General features: G+C 38.0%; 1 protein-coding gene across 5 annotated transcripts in view; it reads left to right on the forward strand.

The window, feature by feature from the left end:
* The window catches only part of PCNX1 (pecanex 1), a 175,996-nt gene that overhangs the window by 13,024 nt on the left and 145,505 nt on the right, over nt 1-17,467 (forward strand). The window lies entirely within an intron of this gene.

The raw sequence follows: 17,467 nt of genomic DNA on the forward strand, positions 1-17,467 counted from the left end.
CCAAAGACCAGAACAGAAGAGGCTCCTTGCGCTCTTATCATTTAGGAAACCGCAAGGGTTTTAGGAGTTCTGTATCAAGACCCAGGGACAGAAGCCAATATATGTATTTTTTATTATTTAACAGGGAGTAATTAGGGAAAAAATGCCTAAAAAGACCCCTTAGGAGAGCAATAATTAAAAAAAAAAAGTTGAGAAACACTGCCTTGGAGGAGACTGTCTAGTGTAGTGGTTAAAAACTCAGATTCTTCACAGCTTACCCTTCCCCCTCCCCATATCCTCAAGTCCATTCTCAAGTAGGTCTGTGTCTTTATTCTCGTTTTGCCCCTAGGTTCTTCATGACATTTTTTTTTTAAATTCCGTATATATGTGTTAGCATACGGTATTTGTCTTTCTCTTTCTGACTAACTTCACTCTGTATGACAGACTCTAGGTCTATCCACCTCATTACAAATAGCTCAGTTTCGTTTCTTTTTATGGCTGAGTAATATTCCATTGTATATATGTGCCACATCTTCTTTATCCATTCATCCGATGATGGACACTTAGGTTGTTTGGACATATATACACTACCAAACGTAAGGTAGATAGATAGTGGGAAGCAGCCGCAGAGCACAGGGAGATCAGCTCGGTGCTTTGTGACCGCCTGGAGGGGTGGGATGGGGAGGGTGGGAGGGAGGGAGATGCATGAGGGAAGGGATGTGGGAACAGATGTATATGTATGACTGATTCACTTTGTTATAAAGCAGAAACTAATTAAAAAAAAAAAAAAGAAATCTAGAAACAATAAATGCTGGAGAGGGTGTGGAGAAAAGGGAACACTCTTGCACTGCTGGTGGGAATGTGAATTGGTACAGCCACTATGGAGAACGGTATGGAGGTTCCTTAAAAAACTACAAATAGAACTACCATATGACCCAGCAATCCCACTACTGGGCATATACCCTGAGAAAACCATAATTCAAAAAGAGACATGTACCAAAATGTTCATTGCAGCTCTATTCACAATAGCCCGGAGCTGGAAACAACCTAAGTGTCCATCATCGGATGAATGGATAAAGAAGATGTGGCACATATATACAATGGAATATTACTCAGCCATAAAAAGAAACGAAACTGAGCTATTTGTAATGAGGTGGATAGACCTAGAGTCTGTCATACAGAGTGAAGTTAGTCAGAAAGAGAAAGACAAATACCGTATGCTAACACATATATACGGAATTTAAAAAAAAAATGTCATGAAGAACCTAGGGGCAAAACGGGAATGAAGACGCAGACCTACTTGAGAATGGACTTGAGGATATGGGGAGGGGGAAGGGTGGGCTGTGACAAGGCGAAAGAGAGGCATGGACATATATACACTACCAAACGTCAGGTAGATAGATAGTGGGAAGCAGCCGCAGAGCACAGGGAGATCAGCTCGGTGCTTTGTGACCGCCTGGAGGGGTGGGATGGGGAGGGTGGGAGGGAGGGAGATGCATGAGGGAAGGGATGTGGGAACAGATGTATATGTATGACTGATTCACTTTGTTATAAAGCAGAAACTAATTAAAAAAATGAATAAATAAACTTAAAAAAAAATGGAAAAAAAAAAAAAAAAAAAAAAAAAAAAAAAAAAAACTCAGATTCTTAACCACTAGAGTCAGACGGGATGTAAATCCTGTTTCTGCCACTTACCGGCTGCAGGCAATGACTTCATTGTCTAAATTTTCTTATCTGTAAGATAGAAATAATAATAGCACTTTCTTCAAAGGACTGTTGTGAGGCAATCCATTTAATGTACCTGGCACTTGGTAAAACAATAGTCATTCTCCTTAAGATGCTCAGGGAGAGAAAGGATCCTATTTATTGCAGTGTTTACATTCCTTAGAAGAATATCTGGGGCTTAATAGGTGTTCAGTAAATATATGTTGAATGAATGAATAAAACTCTTATTTATTGATTTAAGTGTGTCAGAGTTGCCATTATGGAAACTGAGGAAATGGTGGTAGTAAGATAAGCTATACTCTCCTTCATTCTTTTTTTCTGGTAGGCAGCTTTCATATTTATCTCACCTAAAGTCTAGTGTGTGATGCATTCCCTATTTTAGCATTTACTTTTAAAGGAAGAAGTGGATTATATAGCATGCAATACCATCATCCTGTTTCAAGCCAATTGAGTGAGCTCAGGGCAAAAACGAAATATGGGTTTTGTTAGTACTCTCAAGAGAGCTAGTATACTTTTAATTTATAAACTTTACTGACTTACATTCTTGTGTTAGGACCTCAGCTTGCAATTTATTCTGTTTTATTTGAGTGAAACATAAAAGAATACACAAATAATAATGTTTGATAACCTAGTTTTTTGTGCATATTCATATTTTATTTTAAAATATTTATTTTTACTTGATCCTTGTAGTTTTACTTTGGCTTAATGCTTTTGTTATTGAATTAAATTCTTTTGAGTTTTAAGCCTTAAATTTTGAACTGTTGTTACTTATTTTGTGCTTGTATAGTACACTGCTTTTATAGGAGTATAGCTAATAAGTGCAAGAAGAGTCCCATTATTTTACATATGTTTGCCTATAAAATAATCTCACGGAATATATCTTGAACTTTTGTTTTGTGAGGTATAGTAAAAAGGTAACCTAGCTTCTATTCTTTAGAATTGCAAAGTCATGTTGACAGATTTCTTATTTTCACTTACTATAAATCCTGAAAAATTGTTTCAATAGAATATATCAGAAACAAATAGAATAAAGAAATAGGTCAAAAAAAAAGAGAAAGAAATAGGTCAAGCAATTTAAGTTGGACTTTATGAGATAGCTTCTGGGCCTCATTTACTGTTTAGATGAATTGTTTTTATCAGTTTACTCAGGGATTTATTTAGACTGATTAAACCATTAAAGAGTGATTCATACAGCAAAATGTCAGGTTACTAACTTATGATATGAATCAAGATAGTTCTTAGTATAGGATATCCCATTCTCTTTCCAGGATGGTTAGGTTTACTCAGAAAAACACATAAATCAAAACATTGGTGCCTCTCCAGAAACAGACACACAGATCAATGGAACAGGATAGAGAGCCCAGAAGTAAGTCCATGCACTTATGGTCAATTAATCTATGACAAAGGGGGCAACAGTATACTAGGGAGAAAAGACAGTCTCTTCCAAGTGGTGCTGGGAAAACTGGACAGCTACATGTAAAAGAATGAAATTAGAACATTCTCTAGCACCATATACAGAAATAAGCTCAAAATGGATTAAAGACCTAAATGTAAGACTGGATACTATAAAACTCCTAGAGGAAAACATTGGCAGAATACTCTTTGACATAAATCGCCGCAATGTTTTTTTGGATCTGTCTCCTAAAGTAAAGGAAATAAAATAAAAAATAAACGAATGGGACCTAATTAAATGTAATAGCTTTTGCACAGCAAAGGAAACCACCGACAAAACAAAAAGACAACCTTCTGAATGGGAGAAAATATTTGTAAATGATATGACTGGTAAGGGATTAATATCCAACATGTATAATCAGCTTATACAACGTCAACGTCAAAAAAACAAACAAGCTAATTAAAAAATGGGCAGAAGAGCTGAGTAGACGTTTTTCCAAAGAGGAAATGCAGTTGGCCAACAGGCACATGAAAAGATGCTCAACATTGCTAATCATAGGGAACTATATATCAAAACCACAATGAGATGGCACCTCATACCTGTCGGGATGGCTATCATCAAACAACACAAATAAAAAGTGCTGGAGACGGTGTGGAGAAAAGGGAACCCTCCTGCACTGTTGGTGGGAATGTAAATTGGTGCAACCACTGTGGAAAACAATGTTTTCCACAGTTTGAGGCTTCTCAGAAAACTAAAAATAGAACTACCATGTGACTAAGCAGTTCCTCTCCTGGGTATATATCTGAAAAAAACATTAATTGGAAAAGATATAGGCACTCCAATGTTCATAGCAGCATTATTTACAATTGCCAAGATATGGAAGCAACCTAAGTGTCCAACAGATGAGTGGATAAAGCAGCCGTGGTGTATATATATATATAATTGAATACTACCTAGCCATAAAAAAGGATGACATTTTGCCATTTGCAGCAACATGGATGGACTTAGAGGGCATTATGCTAAGTGAAATAAGCTAGACAGAGAAAGACAAGCACTGTATGATATCACTTATATGTAGAATCTAAAAAGTACAACAGACTAGTGAATATAACAAAGAAGGAGACTCACAGATACAGTGGTTACCAGTGGGGCGGGGTGGGGCAATATAAGGTCAGGGGAGTGGGAGGTACAAACTCTTAGTGTAAGATAGGCTCAAGGATGTATTTCTACGACATGGAGAATATAGCCAATATTTTGTAATAACTGTAAATGGAAAGTAACCTTTAAAAATTGTAAAATATTTTTTAAAATTAAAAACAAAACATTGGCACCTCTCAATGTTCTTATACTTTCATTTGGGTTTTTTTTTTTTTTTTTTTGGTAAAGAACAGAATCAGTCTCTAGATAATACCATCTGGGTAATATTGAAAGATAAATCTGTACTGGTCTCTTTATTTTAGATGCATGAATATCTCTATCTTCCAGTTTTTATTTGCTGTTCTGACATATTTTAATAACCAATTATAATTTCCAGATGTATATTCCAGATGTTATTTTTTTACGATACTTCAGGTTGGCTGTTGCTTGATGGCTTGGGAATTTAATCTCATCAGAAAACCATTCCAACATAGAGGAAAGCATGAATTTGTTTTAGAAAGGATTTTTGTGTCATTAATTCCATCTATAGAGTTTGGATTGTTGGATATTCTATTTGAGGGCCTATACCTCTTTGTTACCTTCATTTTTGAAAAATTTCTAGAATTTCAGTGTGCTATCTTTGAGAAATTATAGACAGGAATTGTTTGAAGAATCTTTTAGAATTATGTGATGATTGTTTTTTACCCTCCTTTTGTTCTGAATAGTAATCTAAAGATGATTATGGAAACTGAGGGAAAGCTCTACTGTTAATGTACATTCCAGTTTTTTTCCTTCTCACCATCTTTTGTTTTGTAGCATTCTGTCTCTAGTCTGCCACATTACTATATATATATATATATATTTTTTTTTAGATGTTGGGGGTAGGAGTTTATTAATTTATTTATTTTTGCTGTGTTGGGTCTTCGTTTCTGTGGGAGGGCTTACTCTAGTTATGGCGAGCGGGGGCCACTCTTCATCGCGATGCGTGGGCCTCTCACTGTCGCGGCCTCTCTTGTTGCAGAGCACAGGCTCCAGACGCGCAGGCTCAGTAGTTGTGGCTCACGGGCTTAGTTGCTCCGCGGCATGTGGGATCTTCACAGACCAGGGCTCGAACCCGTGTCCCCTGCATTAGCAGGCAGATTCTCAACCACTGCGCCACCAGGGAAGCCCCTACTATATATATTTTAATACAAGCAAACCTCATTTTATTGAACTTTGCTTTATTGTGCTTCACAGATACTGTGGGGGTTTTTTTGTTTTTTTTTTTTGTTTTTTTTTACAAATTGAAGGTTTTGGCAGCTCTGTATCAAGCAAGTCTAATGGCACCATCTTTCCAACAGCATTAGCTCACTTTGTGTCTCTGTGTCCCATTTTGGTGATTCTTGCAGTATTTCAGATTTTTTCATTATTTGTTGTGATGATCAGTGATCCTCGATGTTACTGTTGTAATTGTTTGGGGGCACCACAAACCGTGTCCACATAAGCCAGCAAACAATTGGTAAACGTGTCTTCTGACTGCTCCAGCTGTTCTCCACTTCTCTCGGTTTCCTCAGACTTCCTTATTCTCTGAGACACAGCAGTATTGAAATTAGGCCAATTAATAACCCTTCAGTGGCCTTTAAGTGTTCAACTGAGACTCTCTCACTTAAAATTTTTCATTTTAAATAAAAAGCTATAAATGATTAAGCTTAGTGAGGAAGGCGGGTCAAAAGCTGAGACAGGCTGAAGGCTAGGTCTCTTGCACGAACCAGCCAAGTTGTGAATGCAAAGGAAAAGTTCTTGCAGGAAATTAAAAGTGCTATTCCAGTGAACACACGGATGACAAGAAAGTGAAATAGCCTTATCGCTGATATGGAGAAAGTTCGAGTGGCCTGATGATCAAATCACCCACAACAGTCCCTTTAGCCAAAGCCTCATCCAGAGCAAGGTCCTGACTCTCCAATTCTGTGAAGGCTGAGAGCGGTGAGAAAGCTGCAGAAGAAAAGTTTGGAGCTGGCAGAGGTTGGTTCATGAAGCTTGATGAAAGAAGCCATCTCCGTAACATCAGAGTGCAAGGTAAAGCAACAGGTGCTAATGTGGAAGCTGCAAGTTATCCAGAAGATCCAGCTAAGATCATTAATTAAGGTGGATACACTAAACAACAGATTTTCAGTGTAGATGAGACAGCATTCTGTTCGAAGAAGATGCCTCCTAGGACTTTCATAGCTAGAGAGAAGTCAGTGCCTGGCTTCAGAGCTTCAAAGGACAGGCTGATTCTCTCATTAGGGGCTGGTGCAGCTGGTGACTTTTTTTTTTTTTTTTTTTGCGGTACGCAGGCCCCTCACTGTTGTGGCCTCTCCCTTAGCGGAGCACAGGCTCTGGATGCGCAGGCTCAGCCGCCATGGCTCACGGGCCCAGCCACTCTGCGGCATGTGGGATCTTCCCGGACTGGGGTACGAACCCATGTCCCCTGCATCGGCAGGCAGACTCTCAACCACTGCGCCACCAGGGAAGCCCCTGGTGACTTTTTAAGTTGAAGCCAGTGCTCATTTACCATTCCAAAAATTCTAGGGCCCTTAAGAATTACGCTAAATCTATTCTGCCTGTGCTCTATTGGAAAAGCAAAGCCTGGGTGACAGCTCATCCATTTACAACATGGTTTACTGTATATTTTATGTCTCAACAGTAGATCTCACTCTTGAGACCTACTGCTGAGAAAAAAAGATTCCTTTCAAAATATTACTGCTTATTGACAATGCACCTGGCCCCTCAAGAGCTCGGATGGAGATGTACAATGAGATTCTTTTTTTTTTTTCATGTTTGCTAACACTATCCATTCTGCAGCCCGTGGATCAAGAAGTAATTTTGGGCACTTCCTTGGTGACCCAGTGGCTAAGACTCTGCGCTCCCAATGCAGGGGGCCCGGGTTCAATCCCTGGTCATGGAAATAGATCCCACATGTTGCAATTAAGGGTTCACATGTTGCAACTAAAGATCCCACATGCCACAACTAAAGATCCCCCACGCTGCAGTGAAGATCCCATGTGCCCCAACTAAGACCTGGCACAGCCAAATAAATAAATAAGTAAATAAATACTTTTTTAAAAAAAGGAGTAATTTCGACTTTCAAGTCTCATTATTTAAGAAATAACATTTCTTTTTTTTTTAAGAAGATGTTGGGGGTAGGAGTTTATTAATTAATTTATTTATTTTTGCTGTGTTGGGTCTTTGTTTCTGTGCGAGGGCTATCTCTAGTTGTGGCAAGCAGGGGCCGCTCTTCATCGTGGTGCGCGGGCCTCTCTTGTTGTGGAGCACAGGCTCCAGACGCGCAGGCTCAGTAGTTGTGGCTCACGGGCCTAGTTGCTCCGCGGCATGTGGGATCCTCACAGACCAGGGCTCGAACCCGTGTCCCCTGCATTGGCAGGTAGATTCTCAACCACTGCGCCACCAGGGAAGCCCAAGAAATACATTTCTTAAGGCCATAGTTGCCATAGTGATTTCTCTGGATCTGGGCAAAGTAAATCGAAAACCTTCTGGAAAGTATTCACCATTCTTGATGCCATTAAGAACATTTGTGATTCATGGGAGGGGGTCAAAATATTGAACATTAACAGGAATTTGGAAGAAGTTGATTCCAACCCTCATGGATGACTTTGAGGGGTTCTGGACTTCAGTGGCGGAAGTAACTGCAGTTGTTGTGGAAATACCAGAGAACTAGGATTAGAAGTAGAACCTGAAGATGTGACTGAATTGCTGCCATCTCATGATAAAAAAATTTTTGTTCTTGTTTTTTGGCCACACCACGCAGCATGTTGGATCTTAGTTCCCCGACCAGGGATCGAACCCATGCCCCCTGCAGTGGAAGCATGGAGTCTTAACCACTGGACTGCCAGGGAAGTCCTGCATGATAAAATTTTAACAGATGAGGAGTTGCTTCTTAATGGATGAGGAAAGAAAGTGGTTTGTTGAGATGGAAACTACTCCTGGTAAAGATGCTGTGAACATTGTTGAAATGACAAAGGATTTAGAATATTACAAAAACTTAGTTGATAAAGCAGTGGTAGGGTTTGAGAGGAATGACTTTAATTTTGAAAGATGTTCGAGTGTGGGTAAAATGCTATCAAACAGTGTTGCATGCTACAGAGAAATCATTCATGAAAGGAAGATTCAGTCGATGTGGCAACCTTCATTGCTGTCTTATTTTAAGAAATGGCCACGCCCACCCCAGCCTTCAGCATCCACGACCCTGATCAGTCAGCAGCCATCAGCATGGAGGCAAAACCCTCTACCAGCAAAAAGAGTATGATTCACTGAAGGCTCAGATGACGTAGCATTTTTTAGCAAAGTATCTTTTAAATAAGATATGTTCCTTTTTTTAGACATAATGCTTGCACATTTAATAGACCACAGTATAGTGTAAATATAACTTTTATATGCACTTGGAAACCAAAAAATTCACGTGACTCCCTTTATTGTGGTGGTCTGGATCCACACCCACGATATCTCAGAGGTATGCCTGCATAAGGCTAGATTCCCCCTGACTCCCCAACAATTATCCCTCAGCAAAGAAAGAATTACCATATTATCTGAGTCGTTACAAAGTCTTTTATATTACCTGCTGCTTGCTCAGTTACTTTTTTCACCCAGTTGCTTTTTTGTGTTTTCAACATGTTTTTTTTTTTTGTTAAAGTCCTAAAAAACTTAACATATCAATAGGTATAGTCCTCAAAAACTTAACATATCAATAGGTATAGTAACTATTACTAGGGTTATAACTTAATAATTTGCAAGTATTGAATGTCATAATAAATTATTAAAGATAAAACAGGGCCTCCCTGGTGGCGCAGTGGTTGAGAGTCCGCCTGCCGATGCAGGGGATACGGGTTCGTGCCCCGGTCTGGGAGGATCCCATATGCCGCGGAGCGGCTGGGCCCGTGAGCCATGGCCGCTGGGCCTGCGCATCCGGAGCCTGTGCTCCGCAACGGGAGAGGCCACAAGAGTGAGAGGCCCGCATACCGCAAAAAGAAAAAAAAAAAAAAGATAAAACAATATGTTACTCAGTTATGGAGATAGGAATATGCATTTATGATGTGAATGGAAAAAGAACAGTTGTCCTAATGAAACGCAAATGGATATTTGTTATAAACAGAATTTCCAGTAACAGCATCATGTACTTTTAAAAAGTCTTGTAACTTAAATGACATATACCAAAATGATGATGATGTGCTATGTAAGCCTATGTTAAATAACTCATGATGGCTTTTGTGACGAAGAAAGCTTTGTTGCTAAAGGTATATGTAAATGAATTGAACAAAATTGTTTTATGAAATAGGGTAGAAACATAGTATATCTAAATATATTTTATAGAACATTTTAACTGTAAAGACATTGACTTTCACCAAAATTTACAGATTCAGATTGTCTAAAAGCCTTTTCTTTCCTTGTTGGGAAAATTAAAAGTATAGGAAAATTCCTATAAAGTATAGGAGATAACTTTAGTCCATCAGTATCCATCCTTGCTTTTATTTCTTAGGGCTCTTATTCCCTCCCTTATTTTTCACATTTGTGCCCTGACTTCTCCTTTATGTTTTATATATGCCTATCCTGCCTATCTTTAGCTCCTAACACATATTATTGGCTATGAGTTGTATGTACTATATTACTGTGGTCTCTTTGCAGCTTGTTAATGTTTTTTTTTTTTTTTTTTTTTTTTTTTTTTTTTGTGTGTGTGGTATGCGGGCCTCTCACTGTTGTGGCCTCTCCCGTTGCGGAGCACAGGCTCCGGATGCGCAGGCCCAGCGGCCATGGCTCACGGGCCCAGCCGCTCCGCGGCATATGGGATCCTCCCAGACCGGGGCACGAACCCGTATCCCCTGTATCGGCAGGCGGACTCTCAACCACTGCGCCACCAGGGAGGCCCTTAATATGTATTTTTGAATGTTGCTTTCCTACAAAGAACATTCTACTGTAGATAAAAATGTAAATACACATACATGTTTTAGAGTGACATAAATATAAAATGCAAATATAAACAGAAAAATATCTAGTATTTTTAATGATTGTATTTGTATTAAAATAGTATGTAGATAAATTCAGACTTCTGCAGAAATATGGATAGGCTCACGTTCCAGTAGTCACTTGTAAACCAGTGCCTCTGGGAAAAATGTATTCTGAGTTTGTTCGAGGTTCTCAGCTGGCCTGCTGAAATCAATTTGACTCCCTATGTAGTTGGAATTCTAGGAAGTTATATTTTGGGGTTTTTTCCTGTGGGCAAGTATGCCTGAATCCTGACATTGGGAGTAGTTTCTTTTTCTTCTGCAGCCCGTCCTCTGAAAGGAGGTATTTTTACCTGCAGTGCTTAATCGTCAACCCCCGAAGGGGGCTGTGACAAGGGCCGAATCCCTAGAGTTAGGGTTGTGACACAAGGGCTTTCCTAAGTCCTTTGGGGGCAGCCTACATATGAAAACCCTAAGGTTTAAAAACAGTCCTTTTTTTTTCTGATCCAACCTCTTTCTTTACCCCTAATTAATAGTCATTGTCTACAATTTATGGGCAATATTTGGTTACTAAGACCTTCTCCCTCCCTTTTCCCCCAACATTCTCTCTGTTGGCCAGAAATAAAAGGGGGTACAGATGTGGAACTGAATTCTGCACTTTGCAGGAATTAGCTTATGCATTTATCTTTTTTGTGAATAAGCCAGAAGGGATTTTCCATCACGATGAGGAAGTACAGGTATTCCCACAGCTTCGGGTATACCAGTAGAAAAGCTAGAACCCGGGTCCAATTGGCTATCTTGGTATAGCTTTATGAAGATTGGTTCTTAATTCTTTGCACGGTTGGCCATTTGTGCCCAGCAGAATAGCCATAGGCCTGATGCATTTGGGGGTAGACTGTGGAAGGAAGGCAGTACCCTTAAGGCAGTACCCTTGTTATCGCTGTCTAGTTTTTCTTCTGAAAAAGTTTTAAGAAAAGTTAGTCCGGATATTATTGATGGATGGAATTTATAATTTAGGACAGGATTAGTATCTGTGGTTCCCTGTCCCATCCCCAGGGCATAAGGCATACTGCTTTCAAATTCTGCTAATTTTTGTTTTCATTTACCAGATTTTTTCAGCTATCATTTTATTTTTACTTCCTTTTCTATTACATGTTGACAGAGCAGACAGGACTTTAAAGCTAAGAAAAATTTAAGTTCAGTTTTTCTGTCTAAATATCTCAGTGATTGTTTATGTTGTAGCTTGGTAAAAGCACCAACTACCTTGGTAGTTGGCAGCATTCAGTGATCCCAAACCACACAAGGAGAGAAGCTTGGACTTGAATAATCTGAATGAATTTAGTGTTTTGAACTTGGAAGCCAAACCGTTACTCAGTTTTTTCTTATAGCTGGATATCGAACTATAGTTTATTGTAAGGCAGCAAAGAAAGGCCTCAGGGGAATGACAGTTGTATTTATTAATTACAAATTTATGGCTAAACATTTTGAGGAAAAATATCTAATTAAAGGAGATGTGTAGAAACGTGACCTTCTTGCTATCTATTTGTTTTGAAAGGCTGACCTAAATTTGTTTTTTCACTTCTACGATTCTGTTTTGTTTTTCTTTTCTTTTGGCTGTGCCACACGGCTTGTGGGATCTTAGCTCCCCAACCAGGCATTGAATGCAGGCCCTCAACAGTGAGAGCACAGAGTCCTAACCAGGGAAGTCCCTTCTACGATTCTCTTAACAGTTAATCTACTATTTTAGAGACAGTGAGGTTCAGTCTTCGTGTTTGCGTCGGAGGTTTTCCCTCATAGTACAGAGAGACCCTCTGCCCCTCATCCCTAGTTAGTTTCTTTTCATGAAACTTTGTCAAATAGTTTCTGAAAGCCATTGTTTTTCTCATTTTTCCAGTGATTTCTGTGGAACCAGTGGAATTTTCCATGATAATCCCAAACCAATGCTTTCTGTGTAAATTGTTAGACTTTCTCACTGAAAGGGAAGAGCAATTACTGGCCTATGTTTGCTAGCAGTTACTTTGCTTCATAGTTGGATGAAACTGGGGATGTTGGAGATTATAGATTTGTACTTGGCATGTATGAGGGGGAAGTGCTTGATGATCTTTTGTTTGGTGATGATATCTTACTGGTGAGAGAAGAAAATAGACTTTGATTTAGAGCAGGTATCAATAAACTACGGCCCATGTAGTTTTTGTATGGCCCATGAGCTAAGTAAGGATGTTTTTTACAGTTTTTAATGGTTGGAAAAAAATCAGAAGAAGAGTAATACTTCATGCTATGTAAAAATTAAATGAATTTCAAATTTCAGTGTCTACAAAGTGTCCATAGAGTTTTATTGGAAAACATCATGTTCACGTTCATGTATGCTGCCTATAGCTGCTTTCAGACTACAACAGCAGAGTTGAGTGGTTATGACAGATCATATGACCTGCAAACTGTGAAATATTTTTTGTTTCAAACAGAAAAAGTCTGCCAGCCCCTGATTTAGAGACAATTAGGTATCATGATGAAGAGCAAGGACTCTGGAGCCAAACTGCTCCTTAACATCTCATTCTGAGACCTTGAGCAAGTTACTTATCTCTTTGTGCCTCAGTTTCTAAATTTGTAAAATGAGAAGAATGATAGTGCTGACTTCATGAGGTGATCGTGAGGGTTAAATGAGTTAATATACATAAAGCACTTAGAAACGTGCCTAGCACGTGGTGTTCACTAAGTGTTAGTTGATATCTAAGTATGTTAGTTGGCACTAAGTATTGTAACATGAACTGGAAAAGATGCAGTGAAATCAGTTCTAATTGAGAACAGCTACAAATATATTAAGGAAGGATATGCATTTGTTAACAGCATGCTTCAAATCTCGACTCAGTGGTGTAGAAGATAGAGAAAATTAAGATTCCACCACAAAGCATAGACAGTGAACATAATGTCTTTACATTGCTGCACAGTGAAATGAACATTGTATAAAAGATAGCTTTTCTGCCATGCAGTGTGCCTGCCATAGGGGAGAATTATTCACTTGAGTTTTGAAATGAAATGTAAGATAAATTTACTTCATGGCACTGTTAATTCTGGTATGACCATTTCTGTGATTCCAAGTGGCTTTCTCAAGAGTCCTATCAGAAATATATTTGGCGTCTTGAATAGCTTGAACCTATCACTCCTGGCTGAAATAACACAACTTTTTAACGTTCAGGATAAACTGTCAGAATTTAAGAAGTGGTGTAAATGGCTCAGTCTCCTAGCTTGTTTCTCAACATTTGACTTTCCTCACCAGAGAGAAAAGAGTGAAACATTTGTCCATCTAACTTTTTAAATTGTAGTAAAAAACACGTAACATAAAATTTACCATTTTAACACATTTTTAATTGTTCTGTTCAGTAGTGTTAAGTATATTTACATTGTTGTGGAATGGATTTCCAGGACCTTTTCATTCTGCAAAACTGAAACTCTACATGCATTAAACAGCAACTCTTCACTCTCTCCCCCACCAGCCCATGACAACCATCATTCTGCTTTCTATTTCTATGAATTTGACTACTTTAGATACCTCATATAAGTGGAATCATCCAGTATTTTGCCTTTTTGTTACTGGCGTATTTCACTTAGCATACTGTTCTCAAGGTTCATCCGTGCAGCAGCATGCGACAAGAGTTCATTCCTTTTAATGCTGAATAATGCATCATACATATAGACCACATTTTGTTTATCTGTTCATCCATTCATAGACACTGCATTGCTTCCGTCTCTTGGCTATTGTGCATAATGCTGCTGTGTACATGAGTGTCCAGATATCTTTTCGAGATCCTGCAGTTTATTCAAGATTCGATTTATTCTTTTGAATAAATACCCAGAAGTGGAATTGCTAGATCATATGGTAATTCTATTTTTAATATTTTTGAGGAACCACCATACTGTTTTCATAGAGGCTGCATCATTTTACTTTCCCACCAACAGCGTACAGAGGTTCCAATTTCTCCACACCCATGCCAACACTTGTTATTTTCTGTCCTTTTTTTTTTTTTCTGGTTAATTGATAGTAGCCATCCTAATGGGTATGTGGTAATATTTAATTGTAGTTTTCATTTACATTTCTATTCATCCAACTTCTAAGAGGAATGATCTTATGTAAAGTATCTAACATAGCTCTTAGTAAGGAGGCTTACTACAATTTTGGGGGCTATGTTTGATCTGAATATCTAGAGCTCTCTGACAGCTGTTAACACTTCTGCCATTCAGGGATGTATAACTGAGAGTTAAGATTTTTTTTTAACTTCTTGCAAATAAGGAGTAAGGTGACAAACGGCCTTGATGTGGAACTTGACCTATTGATAAGCATTCATTAATGAGAAGAATGTAGATCATGTCTTTGTAAAAGGTGAAAGCTAATGTACTCTTTTTCTAATATGAAAACCTTTTTATCACTATTAAAATTTTAGCTCTTTTTTCTAACTATAAAAGAAATACATGCTTATTACCAAAAAATCAAGAAAATACAGTAAAACGTAAGTTTACATTTGGAATACGACACATATTGTATATGTACAGTTAATGTTGCTGCGTGTAGCTGTAGTTTTTACTGTCATATTCCATTGGTAACTAGTCTGCCGTTTTCCATTTTCCTGTTGATTTTCAGTTGAGGTTGCCCCACCCCACCCCCAGTTTTTGGTAAAAGTCTTATGCTGCGAGTGTAAGAGTTTCTTTCATTTTTATGCTTATGAGAGAAATTGCTGGATCTTGGGTGATGTATCTATCAATTTATATTTCTACTAGCAGTTTATAAGAGGTCTGGTTGTCCATACTTAATTTTGTCTGATTTCTTAATTTTTGTTCATTAAGATGGGTGTTAATGATATATTGTTGAGGTTTTACATTGTATTTTGCTCATTACTGATGAAGTTGAACATGTTTTCATGTTGTTTTTATTGGCTATTTATATTTTTCTGTGTAAGTTCTGTCTGTTGTCCTTTATTTTCATTGGTCTGCCTCTTTGCTATTGATTTTGAAGGAATTCTTTACATTTATTCTTTATATAATTTACATATTATATATATATATATACATATTCCTATATACAGTGATACACGTTTTTAAATTAGTTAATTAATTTCATGGAAAGTCATTTTATTTTAAATACAGCAGTGTGTACATGTCAATCCCAAACTCCCAATCTATCCCTCCACCCCACTCTTCCCCACTGGTAACCATAAATTCGTTTTCTAAGTCTGTGAGTTTGTTTCTGTTTTGTAAGTAAGTTCATTTGTATCATTTTTTTTTTAGATTCAGCATATAAGTGATATCATATGATATTTGTCTTTGTCTGGCTCCACTTAGTATGATAATCTCCAGATCCACCCATGTTGTTGCAAACGGTATTATTTCATTCTTTTTAACGGCTGAGTAACTGTATATATGTACAATATTACTTGTATATATGTACCACATCTTTATCCATTCATCTGTCGATGGACATTTAGGTTGCTTCCATGTCTTGGCTGTTGTAAACAGTGCTGCAGTGAACATTGAGGTGCATGTATTTTTCCGAACTATGGTTTTCTCCAGATATATGCTAAGGAGTGGGATTGCTGGATCATACAGTAGCTCTGTTTTTAGTCTGGAAATGAGGGTGTTGAACTAAATGATCTCCAAGAATTCCAGTTCTTAAGTGAACATATCATATGGAAATCAGCATCATGCAGAACTTCTATAAATATTCTAAGCAGTGTATGTGTTTGTATTTATGTGCGTGTTTACTTTGAAATTTTTGTCAATTTGTGTGTGTGTGTCTCTGTTTGGAAAAAGTTTTTCAGGGAACTTTTTTTTTTTTGCAATGAATGTTAGATTTATTAAAGCTGTAAATTAACTTAGAATTTTAAACTCAACTCTTTACAAATTGAACACATTTTAACAATCATTTTTAAGAGATTTGGTTTTTTCATGTAGCTTAAGATCCCTTGAATTTAAATTGCATTTATAAATTTAGTATTTATTTTAAGTAAATTATGTAAATTATCTAACAAATCTTTTGGAGTACTTAACTCCTCTAAACCTGATATTTATGGATTTTGTAAGATTTTAAATACATTTTATAAGCCTAGGTCTGTTATTCAGTGACATTTTAAATTGAAATCACCAGTGTAATTTTTTAGATACACTAATATGAAGGGCTTCTTAATCTAAGCATTTAAAAATACCAAATAGGACTTCCCTGGTGATGCAGTGGTTAAGCATCCACCTGCCAATTCAGGAGGCACAGGTTCGATCCCTGGTCTGGAAAGATCCCACATGCCGCGGAGCAGCTAGGCCCGTGTGCCACAACTACTGAGCTTGTGCTCTAGAGCCCGCGATCCACAACTACTGAAGTCTGTGCGCCTAGAGCCTGTGCTCTGCAACAAGAGAAGCCACCACAGTGAGAAGCCCGTGCACCGCAACGAAGAGTAGCCCCCGCTCGCCGCAACTAGAGAAAGCCCATGCGCAGCAATGAAGATCCAACACAGCCAAAAATAAATAAAATTAAAAAATAAAAATACCAAATATTTACCTATTATGCCTGCACTCAACCCAAAAGTATTAAACTTTAGGCTTGATTTACTTTCTTTTCCCGCCTCCCAGTTCCAACCCACACTGTTTCTGTCTCTCTACCTCCCAAATAACTGTCTTATTTTTTAAACTTTTATCATATCTGTCTTTGAAACCTCCCTGGTTCATTAGAACCTTTTCAATTTCACCTTCTCAAGCGATTTGAGGATATCTTTCCAAGTAAATTTAGAGCCATGTTCTCAGATTAATGAGGTGGAACCTTATGAAAACATGTGAAATCTAGAGCTGTAGACACCTGGGATGATTTTTTTCTCATGAAAAGGGGCATAACTTGAGCCTAGTTTTATAGGCTCTGCTAATAGTGACTCTGAGTCATGCCTTCCAAGTGCGGTGTTCTCCAGCCTGCCAGCCCCGGACTCATGTCCACATCACTGAATTCTCAGGTATGATGGGTGTGCAGTCCCCACGCCCAGGATGCTTCTGACTTATTTCAATACATCTATTTATTGCTTGATTCTATTCTGTATTCTTTTATTCGTTTTATTTGGCAGGTTACACATTTTCAGTATTTTAAGCATTTAAGTATTTTAAAATAAAACATTTGGATTTTGAATGTCCCCCATGTCTTATCTGGTTTTTATAGTCATAGTTCTAAGGTTATTCTCATAACAGTTTTAACTTAGGATTTTCTAGAACACAAAGAAAGTTTATATCCTAAAAA

The sequence above is a fragment of the Mesoplodon bidens genome, assembly GCF_964165515.1.
Source record: "Mesoplodon bidens genome assembly, chromosome: 3".
NCBI classification, from domain to species: domain Eukaryota; kingdom Metazoa; phylum Chordata; class Mammalia; order Artiodactyla; family Ziphiidae; genus Mesoplodon; species Mesoplodon bidens.